This window comes from Platalea leucorodia, assembly GCF_965183815.1.
Source record: "Platalea leucorodia genome assembly, chromosome: 6".
Classification (NCBI taxonomy): Eukaryota; Metazoa; Chordata; class Aves; order Pelecaniformes; family Threskiornithidae; genus Platalea; species Platalea leucorodia.
Window position 1 is genome coordinate 5617585 of NC_138828.1, and position 12613 is coordinate 5630197.

Below are 12613 nucleotides of genomic sequence, written 5' to 3' on the forward strand. Positions count from 1 at the left end.
AACTATTGAAATATCCATTTCTGTAATACCACCTACAATATTTATGCATTTATACTTCTGTTCACAGGCAAAAGACAACTGCCATGAATAACAGAAAAGTGTAATGATAGGCAGTTTTAGCTTTTTATTGTCCTGTACTTATTTACTCAGGAAAAATTTCTGCTGGTTGAGGGTGCTTATAATCTCTCATCTGAGGAAGATTCATAGTAACTTTTATAGTCTTCACTTTTGTAGTCTTCAGAACAAAATGTCTGTCCTATACAGAAGCTTACCTGAGTCAGGTAGCTGAAAGTCAATCAAGTACTTCAAACTGATTCTTTTTTTCCGCACACTCATCTGCTTTATCCAAGAAGCCTACTATAAGTTTGAGAGTCGAGCATCTGATTTTAAATATCTTCTACTTCTCAGACCTGTTGTGTGGAAAAAAAAAAAAAATCTTTAAAAACTTAAAGTGTTTAGCCATTACAAACACACATTGGAAACGCTGGCCAGAGCAGTAACATATCATTAATGTTGGATACTTCCACTTTTAATTTTTCTTGTAAGCATATTTAATCTGCTAATAAAAATATAGCAAGAAAAGACAGTATATTCTAGCATCCATTCTGATTGCAACATCAAGCTTTAGGCAAGAAGTGTGCTGTTCCCAAGGCCCAGCTGTAGCTGTTACTGCAGAGGAATTGAGGACTGAAGTGTGAGAACTTCAGGTCATGTATGGAAATGTAAGTTCTTCTGCCATGTGCTTAGAGGAAATCCAGAGTGGTTCCAATGGGATTGCGCTGCATTTATCCTTTGTGTGACAAAGTATCTGGAGCACATTAGGCACTGCGCAAAGGCAGATTTACGTTTAGAAATGTGAGCGCATTAAAATTCTGTACCCAGGTCTAACTTCAAAATAGTCTCACCTTCGCTAATTTGCTAAGAGGAAAACAGTTTCTGGAAGTTCTGTATCACAAAATAGCGCTATCACATTTATAGTCAGAATTTCCAGAAATAAGACATTCAGCAGCATCTTCACAGGCAGGTAAGAAAAGCCTATTCCTGTTTACAAGATTCTGGTAATGAACCATGAAGGATAGTGCTTTGAAGCCATCTGTCAAGCAGCTTACCTTTTTTGGTAATTGAAGGTGATTTAATACATATTAGAAAAGAAAGGTCGAATCATATGCTGTAATTCTTATCCTAGTGACTTGCTGTACAGAACTGGGAGGCAGCAGTTTCTTGAGGACAGTAAGGAAAGATAGATGCACTCTGTCCAAAAAGTGCAAATGGAGCCCCTGCCCTGTGGTACTAATTGAATGTACTAACAAATACAAATCTTTGCTAGCAAAGAACTTAAAGGTTAGTTTCTTTACAACATTTGCTGTCTCCTGCCAACAGATGTTCATTCTCTAGGAATTGCAAGGCTTTAATACACATTTTTTGTAAAAGTGAATTTCACCCTGATTAATTTCACTTTGTGAAAAAGTTCTCTTCCCCCCCTTTTCCAGTAGTCACCCCTCTGTTGATGATAACTATAGTCATTGAAAGCTTAGCATATTCAAACTTGAACACACCATGCGTGAAGTTGGTATCATTTTCCACTACCATATAAAGTATTTTCGTTTTCACTGTGTGGACTAGAGCTTCTCCCACTCCTTGCAGACCTCTAGAGGTTATAATTGTGACAGGGGGAAATGCGTCCGTGCCTGGGAGATGCAGTTATATCAGCCATCCCAGGAAAGAAAGGATGATTTAACTGCCAGGGAAGATGTCGGGCAAGTCCAATGAAATGCAGGATTGTTAGCAAGAGAGCTGGGTATCATACCTACCCATCAAGGGACTAGTAACCCTGAGCCACCTCCGTGTGTGTGGTCACAGAACAGAGGGAAAATAAATATCTCCAGTTTGTTCTGACTCAGTCTAAATAGTCATCCTAGGAAAACAAAATAATCCGCATTCTTAGGAGATTTCCTTCTTCCCTAGCCAGAGTAACCAGGAGGAAGACGACAAGTAAAATGAACCCAGTACAGGATAAGATTCTATGAAGCTTTCATTATTGGTTTTTTTCCTAGACAAAGACTGACTGACTGTGCAACTTTTTATCCACAGTATAGTCTGTCCTGTCCCTGGCTCTCTTGTACGAACTTAGGTGACCCTGCCAGTGTACAACACTGAACACTGGGATTTCAGAGAGGGAAACCTAAGCATGCTTGTTCCTATGCTTACAAACACCATGAACAATCTTTGTAAGATACAGAAGGGAAACTAATTTCTGTTTTGTTCCTGAAAGTCTTTTCAGTGTAGAAATTTCTTCTGTTTCCCCAGCAAAGTTTTTATAAGGAAGAATCTCAATGATCTCTCATTTCAGGGAGAGCAGAAATTGGCTGAGGTAGGTTAGTGCTATTATTCTTCCCATCGTTCCTAAAGTTCAGGAGCTCCTTGAACACAGGCTTGAGCATATATGCTTAAAAAGGGAACAGAAATGTGTGGCAAGGATGGCTTTCATTTCTGGTCCTAACTTCATAATTTCTTTCCTGGAAAAACATGGACATCACATATAATTTACCTGTCAACACCTGCCCGAAAAAAGGCTCATGTTGGGGGGTTGACTATAGTAGCCCAAATCTCATGTTGAAGAAGTTAACCAAAGTTAAGAAGACTTAACCAAAGCAGCGCTAGTGGTATTGCCATCTAGATTTCGATCTAAACAGCAATATATCGGTGGATCACGGGTATTAGAAGACAGTGAAGGGGAAGCTTGCCCCTTTCAGTCCTCCTGTCCTCTATGGCCCTGTTCTCTCAAAGTCCTTCAAGGACCCAAACAGAGAATTCTAGATAGAATGGATCATCTCTACATTACTTCATCTACCTTGTTAGGTCTAATTTCCAGCACAAATATCTTGGTCTACTGAATTTCTAATGTCTATTCCTCTTTTCTTTACAAATTACTCGGTGTGTGGCATTAGTAGATTTTAAGTTTGGACCAAACTAGTGTTGTCCTCCTCTCATTATTATGTAGGGATTCTGATATTTTGTGGGCTTTCATCCAGTTTCCAGCTTTTGAGCTCAGCATTGGGATAAACCTGCTGGAATCTATTTAGCCCCCGTCCTTAGAAAAGTAGATGGTATTTTTTCTAGAAGCACATTACTTGACCTCAGGCTGGTGATTTTATCAATGTTACCCTTTCTTGGGAAGGTGAAAAGCTGGAGTGACTTTCTGTGTCACCGTTCCTCCAGGGGATTTCTCCCCTATCATTTAATCTTTGACATCTGGATCATGACACAGTTAACCAATGTACATGTAATTAGCATATATCTAGCTGTAAATATGTACGTGTAACTAATTGTTTACAAGACTAGCGTGTACGTCGTTCCTGTTTTTTCTCTGCCTTGACGTAATTTGTACTTCAAAAGAAAAAACATGCTGCTATTTTATGTAGGACCAAAAAAAAGAATGATTTAAACCAGCTAAAACATCTTTGTTCCATCTTTATGCAGAAAACAGATGAACAGTTTAAAACTAACTTTAAAAATTATATCTAAGACAACTTACATGCCAAGCTTCAGCCAAAAATACTTTTTGCAGCCAACTTATCAAACCCTCTGAAAGAGCATTTATAATGGAATTGCTGATGCAGCCTTTCTTATAGGGACATGAATAGCTATAATGAAGGCTTCAGCTGATGCTCTGGCAAGCCTACTGCTAAAAATTCTTCTGAATTTATCTGGCATTCAGAAAATGCTTGAAGTGGCCAAAATGTTTACACCATCATTATCATTTTGACAATCTCTCTTTTATCCCAAAGGAAGTCAGTGATGAACAAATTCAAGCAATGTGCGAGACGAGCTTATTTAGCATCTGTTACGCGTTCTCTTGGCAGCATTGTTTTATATGAGAAAACCAGGGCCAAGGGCTCAACCACCAACTTACAAGCAGTTGTGTTGAATCAAACATTATTGCCTATTGTGTCGTTTTCAAGTACATTAGTGAACTGCATTATGTTTTTTCCTGATGATTTGATTTTGGTTTATAATCTGGAAATTCCTGGGTCTGAGCAAGAGTGTTAAATCCGGAGTGGTAGTATTTTGGAGTTCCATGTCTTTCCTTCGGTTCTTTCATACCACCCCTTTGCACAGTTTTGAAATACCATTCGCTCTCATTTTTAGGAATATCATACAAAGCTCTGTTAATCAGGGGCTAATTACAAATACGGCATCTTTCTGTGAGTGCATAACTTCAGACTCCCAGAGCAGATCCAGATAGATATATGATAGCAAGTAATGGTTGGCTTTTGGTGCGTCATAGCATAGGATGCATATGTGTAATTGCATATTGTAGTAGCCTCATCTCTTTTATCGGCTTTCTTTTTTTCTACTAGTGTATTTTCAGACAATAAAATAGTGCCACTTCCTCTACTTCTGATGGTTTGGCTATTTGTGCGATTGCACTGATTAATCAAGTTTGGGTGCTAAATTGATTTTATTAAAGTCTTGTTCAGGGAGCCGTCAAGTGAATTAAACCTGTCCTGTATTGACTTCCCTTAAGTTGAGAACGGCTTGACTTATACTAAATCAATATAAATCAAATTTTAAATTATTTAAATGGGTGCACAGAAGTGTTTGCACCAGTATAATGAAATAAATTTTAAAACACAGTTTAGACTAGTTCAACGTGATGTAATTCAGGCTTCTGGCTGCATTTTCCAAGGATTTCAATGCTGATGGCAGTAGAACCAGAATGTCTTTACAAAAAACATTCCACATGAAATTTCTTAAAAGATACATATTTTTTAAGACACAGGAGTTTTCCCTCATAGAATTTCCATACAGCAAATGCTAGAATTTCTATTGGAAAAATTCTGCACCATTTTAGAAATGTCAAAAGAAAAAAGTGGCATAGCATCCTTTTGAAATGAAATAAATGTTTTTTGTGAAGTGTCAACTGCAAAAGCTGCTTTGTGTCACTTAGCACTGAAAAGCAGAATTCTGTAAAATTTGTGAAGTCTTTATCTGTCCCTTTTTACTTTCAAAAATAAAAATCTGGTAAACGAAATTGAGAATGAACCAAAAAATTATCACTTTAATTGGAAGGCTTTAAATTGGATTTGATTTGAGGAGCTTTGCTACCAGCTAAATATGCTGATATACTGGTTTTAACAAAAACTCAGTCTCAGTGCAGCTGGGGCACTAGCCCAGGAGGAGGGAGTCTCTTGTTTATTTTCTGCTTGTCATCAGATTCAAAGCAGAAGATATTTTTTATACCAAATCATTCTGAATGAGATGGGAAGATGTTTGAAGTTTTTCTTGCACAATCCCTGCATTGAAGGAGAAATCTTGATACATCTTCACACCTTCATGAATTAAAAAGCCTAATGTTCAATCAGGAAAAAAAACTGTTTCCATGAAAGTGTTTGAAAAGTTTGACTCTACTAATGAGGAATAAAAGTATGTTCTGAAATGAGGGAAGTTGCTGTGAAATGGAGTTCCTCTTTGTTGCCATATTCTGGTCCACAAATCCTATTTAACTCTGGAGTTTTCTTCAGTTCAGATTGCACTTATTCGACACCAATTGCATGATTTACTGGGTTACCACTGCCGTTTTCATTCATATCACCATTTTACCTCCTTCCCTCCCCAGGCAATTGGATGTCTTGGCTCTGAAGTTTATGACTATACATGAGAAAACTGGAAATTACTAGCTACATTCTGTAATCCTAATCTTTTCTTCAGGGGCACGCATTGCTTAGAGAAGGAATCTCTTGTATTGAACAACAATAAAAAACAAAAATTGGCTCTTAATGATGGTACTTGGCACAGTTATAGCTCCTTGCAAGCTTAACTGATAGTGGGTCCTTTCTCAGTGTGAGATTTAATTTTCTTTTAGGTAGCTAGCTGTGCTTGGTGTCAGTACATATAAACCGTCTTGCCAGCAGTTGGTTGCATGCTGAGATGGGAAAGTGCCCCATGGGAAGGAAGAAGAAAACCACTTCTTAGCATCCTATCAACTGTAGGGCTCTGTGCAGCGCTGTCATCATGTCAAGGTTGAGCTCATATATTATGGATATTGAGCTACAGGATATCTTATAATCTGAAGCAAAGAAGCTGAGGTACACTGGGAGAGGCAATACTAAGCACTGTTATATTAATAAACCATGAAAATTACATGGGATTAGTCAAAACACCTATGACAACCCAGCCCATAAAATAGCTGAAAGCAAACCAGCATCTGTCTGTTTTCCATATATAAGTGTGTGTGTGTGTATATTTGAGTGATTAACTACAGTACTGTGATTTCCATGAAATTTAATGGAGAACAGAAAAATTTTATGATAACTGTAGGTCAAAGCAGAATCCACTTGAAGAAACCTTTCCTTCTAAGAAATACATAATCATATATTTAGTGTGTGACAGTGTAAGCCTGTTTCAAGCTTGAAATAAAACAAAGAAAAAAAATGGAGTAATCAGAAGAAAACAAAAGGGTTGTATTTAGCTATAGCAAATGCTCAATTTGTAATCCTTGGGTACTGAGCATCTCTCAGGACCATGTACTTTGAAACTGCTGGAACAAGTCCAAAATCACATACGCATCTTTTTTAAGGGATCATAAGGTGATAGATCAATAATTATCTTCATTGGTCCAAAATTTTCAAACTTGCCATTTGGAGTAAAAGGTTAGCTTGAGGCCCATAAGTCATAGAAGCTATATGTTATACTTTTTAATTCACAAGAGAATTGTGAATTTCTGGTTTTTTGTTAACTAGCCTTATCTGCTCCTAAAATTTTCTCTTTTGGAAACAGTCTAGAACCTTAAAGGACTCCAGACATTTCAGAAAATGCAACAGCTTGTTCAACAATAGGTGTAGTTTACATTAACAAATAGTAGATAAAACTTTACAACTTTTTTCATATAGTAATGGAAGGACCTGCAGATTTTTTTCTGGAACTCTTTTGAGCCAGCTAGGAGAATGTTTTCACCTTTTTTGAGGGAGGCCTCCTCTGCAGAAGCATCTTAAAATAGCCACCAAGAACTTGATAGACTTCTAGCATTCAGTCCTTTCCAGGTCAGATTTTAACCTTGTCCTGGAAGCCAAAGAAAAAAATCTTCTACTCTTTCTGCCACTGCTAATATATGTGGAAACTGTAGGAATGCTCCTTCTGCTGCTGAAGTTGCGATACATAAATGTACCCAGGTAATCTGCGCACAATTCCATGAAACTACCAGCTGGCAACCAAATAGAAGTGTGAATTTAGCAGGTAATAAATGGAAGATCAGCACATACTATCTTTGATCAAAGATTACTGCGGGTGTTACAGAACAGCCGCAAGTATAATAATGTAAGTGGGGGGTCAGAAGCAAAGCTTTCCAATTGAGACAATTGATTCAGGCTCCCTGTACTGTAGGGCATGCCAAATAATAAAGCCGTTATATTTGTTGGCTCAGGACATGCATCAGAGGGTGCTGGGAAGGAGCAGCTAGGCAGAGGGAAGGAGTTTGTCTGATTATCTTGCCCTGGTGCACCAGGGCAGGTGGAAAGCTCTGAGGAGTGAGAGATGTTGCTCAGGGCAGCTGAGCATGCTCAGATGGGAAAATCTCCAGAAATACAGGAGAGGCCAGGCAAGGAAGGAGCTTGTGGCAGAGTTGCAGACTGGGAGATTTCTAAAGGAAGTAGGGGGCCTGTACAAAGTCAGGAGCAAACTCAAGATTAGGCTTCAGAAATGACAGTAACAACAAGGCTTTACTGGAAACTTAGGCAAAACTGTCTTGAGGGTGAGGGTGTTCAAGCTGGGAAGCCATTAAAAGTCATTGGCTAGAAGAGAGCCGAGAAGGTCTGGCATTTTATTAGAAGCATTCTCTTCTAAAATGAGATTTCTGCCTCCTAGTAAAATGTATCCTTAGAGACTGGAAGCTTTTGGTGTCTTTGGTATGTTTGCAAAGGAAACAGTCCTATTTCAGAAACAGGATTTCTGTTACAAGATTTTAGAAAAGAGTATTGTGTGCTCTAGATACTCTGTATACGTAGCAGGCAAGTTCAGCGTTTCCACAGAAGTGCTACCAACTTCATTAAGTCATAAAGATCCATTTTCACATTCAGTGCAAGTTAATTCAGAACCATGGTTACTTCAGAACTTTTTTTGAAGGTTTCATTTCAATGGTTGGTCCTTGACCAATGTCCTAGTTGGTGGTTATTAAAGACTACTGCTTGTACTCTCTGTGTTATTCTGTGATGTAAATTCTAAGTTAAGTAATCCCAGATAGAATATTCTTCAAGAGGACAACTAGAAGGAAAAGCCAGGCAATTTTTCTATTGTTTGAAAAGTTTTCACCAAAACAAATATTTAGTCATGTAAAAAAAACCACACACCAAAACGTGAATTTTAATCAGATTGGTAAATCTTCCCTTTGAAAAAAAGCTGAAAATAAATTTCAAAACTTGTTTTAGAAGTGTTTCACTTTTTTTAATTTGGAAAAAAAACACAGACTAAGCAAAGCTTTGGTTGACCAGAAAGAAATTCGGGGTTTTTTCCATGAGAAAATAAGAAAGCTTTGCTTCATCTTTTTTAACGATGGAAGGTGCAGTTATTTACACGATTCAGCCTGTCACTCAGTTGAATTGACAAAGATCACAAGTTCTGACAATTTCTGGGTCAACTCTAGTCTTCTATAAATTTTGTAGTTAATAGATGTTGACGGCAAGCACACTTGGATACAGTGGTAATTGGGAGTCTCGTGAATACTTAACAACATTGTTTAATTTGAAATATGTTTTCTATATTTATATTCTAATTGGCTTTGAATAGCAGAGGAGAGGAAAAAAAAAAAAAAGCCTGCTTAAGCTCCTAAGCTTGAACTGAAAAGATAGCGCTGGCAAGAATAAATTGCAGTGTTGTATCTTGTGTCTTAAAACTCCAGAGTAATCATGGAGTAGGGTCAACCTAAGAATGGCTGTTGAACATTGAATCCATATACCCCATACGTTTCAAGGTGCAGAACTTTCTGCAACACTTTATAACTAAATTAGGACTATTAATACGAAATGCTACAGGTGCAGAGGTATTTTCCTTCTGGGGAAAAAAGAGAGTTTTAATACTTTGTCTCTGGTAGATCCATTTTGATTCACTCTCCTTTGAACTAAATCTTTTGCATTTGAGAAAAATCTTTTACAAGAATCCATTTCACATTACTTTGTGTAACTGTCTTATTAAACCAGCAGTACTTCTTTCTACAGTAGTTTTTCTACAAATTGACTCTCTTTAAAAGGTTTTAAAAATTATTGGAATTGAATTGATTTTTCAAAAAGCTTAGCAAAATTCTGTGTGAGGATGAACTATTCCCCTAATATACCTCCTATCATATGATTCACAGCAGTGGAATTACCCTGGTGCAATTTAGGGTAAAATTGAGCCCTCAGAGAGCAGGTGGACTTAAACCTAACTTTAGAAATGATAGATGCATCCAACCAGCAATAGTTGTCGTTCATTACATCATCTGAAATGTGTTTCAGTCACATAAAATGGTATTTAAATCATTTAAATGATTCTAGTACTTGTGATAGACAAGAGCAGGGAGGATGGCTTCAAATATTAACAGTTCCGTTATTCTTTAAGCTGCCAGTCATTAGCTAACCATATGTTATGGAGGGGGAGGTTAAATGGCACTGCTGAAACACTATTGTCTCCCTTGTTAATAATAATGCTTGCATGATTCTGTTCTGAATAATGGATTGAAGATTTTCACCACCAGAGGCAGGCCAGTGGGCAATTGTAATTTAAAAAGCAGGTTAGTAAATATTTAGAGAGCAATAAAAACAGTTTAAATGGAGCTTGAGCTGGCTTGAGATGCTTTGTTAGGCAAAGGATGTTGACAGACAGTAGCAGAACTTGATCTCCGCTACATGCCTGAAGCTTTGATATTATAGACTTTATAAAAATAATGTTTAACATTTTATTTATCTAAAGACTTGTGCAAAGGCAAAGAAACAAGAATGTAGTACTACTTTTTATTTTCTTTTTTACCAGTGTCCTTTCACCGAAAGGAATATTGCCAATATGCCAACTGAGAGAAGGTATCAGGAGCCTTTTAAGAAGAGCTTGCCAAGAGAGGCAAATCCAGTGACGCAAAATATGATTGTTATGTAAGTGAAATTTTAATTTCCTTACACACATGCACATGATATAGCTGCAGAGGCCATCTCTTCTTTCAAGAATTCCACACCAAAGTTATTGCCTGCCTGCCAGGGGAAAGCTGTCTCAAAAATTGATTGTAATTAGAGAGCTAAGTACAGAGCCAGTTCTACTGACTCCCTTACAAGTGCCCTTTACCCTCAACCTGGTAAACAAAACCTCATGTGTTCATCCTCAAAAGGTGGAATCCTGCTAGGATAATAGGTGCTTCAGACTGTTTTTTGGAAGAACAAGGTTTCTGGGAAATGTACTGTTTTCTGATGGAGTAAGGCAGACTGGAACATAGGAATAGATGAAAGCTTTAGTGTAGCTAAGTGGAGGAAGACCTGGTTGTGCTGTTTAATATTTTACGTTAGATGTGGCTGAGATGTCAACTTGCTTTTGTTTCTTTGCATAATCATTCATACAAATACTAATGCGTCAGCCACTCTTTAAGGGACTGTAGCTGTGTTTTGCTGAATTTTGCACCTTGGTGAAGTAAAATCTATAACCTGAGGCAAGAAAGTTGTTTGTTTGTTTTGGGTTTTATTTGTCATTGTGAATTCTGCATAAATTCAGTCCTACAGGATCTGTTACAGGAGGTGGTAGTTCTCATGAAAAAAAAAAAAAAACCATGAAAACTTTATAATGATAACAAATACTACCAGAAACTGCTACTGCAGAGTCCAGAGAAAAATGTGGTTTTTTCTCAAAGACTATTATAGCAATAAAGATCATCATCAATGCTCTGTGAGCCCCTAAAAAAAGGAAAAATTTGTGTAGTATTAGGACAACTTAAATTACTAAGGCTAGTTGGCATTCTTTCCAAAATAAGTGAAGATTCATCTTTGGACACAAGCTGTGAGCTGTGTAAAATTGCCTCAGCTAAATATATGCTAATTGGCATATGAATGAGACTTTGTTAATCTGCTTAAATAAGTAGGTAGAGAAAGGCTGGAAACAAGTCCTCATTTCTCCCTTACAAGGAAAAAGACTTGCTATCATAATTTATATTAGCAAATAAAATGCAAATATATATTTGTAGATAGAGCAAACAATTAGCAAGCATTATTTGGGAACAATATACCAAAATACACATTCCTGCTTTACTCAAGCATTTCTGAGGATTAAAATTGACAGAAAATCACCCAAATTGTACAAGTAAAGGTCTTGAATGCAGTTTTGGATTCCTCTGGTTTCTTCTACCGTAAGGGAAAATTTTCCAAGAAATCCTATATTCAGTTAGATGGGGTGCTCTGATGTCCTAACGGACCAGAAAATTCAAGTAATGGAATTAAATTTGTGGTCCAGTAAGGGCTAAAATCTGCTTTTTGTCTTAATTCAGTAACACAATTCTAAACTGCCATAGTTTGCAGAATACATCATTGCATTTTTAAGGGCTTTATATTCTTCCTTCAGATTTGCCATAGCGCAAAGCTGGGGCTACTCGGCTCTCACACACCTTGTCAGCTTTTTACCAGGCCACACTGGCTGTTGTTTTACATGTTCTTAGAAGAGCAAGCTTGCCGTGGCCTTGGGAGGAGGCAGCAGCATTGAACCTGCGATGGTTAGGGGAAGAAAAAGGGGCAGGCAGTGAGGCACAGCTGCAGAACAGAGTGTGGACACAAAAATATCAATGTTGGGAACTGCCTTTCAAGGCAATTTCTTTCTTTTTTTCTTTTTTTTTTTTTCTTCTCCATGTTCTTTTTTTTCTTGCTTCCCCTTCTGGAACAAGTGCTTTCCTTTCTGCTGCAGCACTGGTGGTTACCATCCCTTAGCATTTCCCAGTCCCCCCGACTTCTCATTTGTTGCCTTATTGTGAGAATGTTTAGCTGGTCAGCCTGACTAGCAACTTGGTAGCACATCCAGGAGGTAAACCCCAGTCTCCTGACTTGTGGTCTTGTTTCCTACCCTCACAACAGTCCTGTTAAGGGTGTGGTTTCCATTTTGTTAAATTGTAGTTATTCCAAAATCAGAAACATGTTTTGAGACACTGACGGGAACATTTAATAGTAAAGCATGTTACAGTTATGTTTCATTTAACACCTATTGGCAATATCTTGCTGCACTATCTGGATCTTTAAGCTTCTGCCTCACTCATAAAATACAAAAATTACATTTTATTAAACATTGCGTAAAAACTTACACAGAATTATAACCACATGTAACGGTGTCTCTCAATGGTACTTCAGACTGAGGACAAATCTTTGCGTCGTTGGGGTGCTGTGACAGAGACACTCTCCCCGCCCGTGAAGACCGGCGCTTTTAAGATGGCGGTCACAGGCTTTTCGCGCCTCATTTTCGCGCCGTTGGCGCTCTCTCGTGCCCGCCCCCGGGGCACGCGCAGCCCCGGGCCGAGGGAGCAGGAGGGGCGGGGCCTCTCGGTCGCCGGGCGGGGCCCGCAGCCAATGAGGCGCCTGGGCGCGGAGAAGCTTCTAGATCGTGGCCAGCGATAGCCACGGCGCAGGTC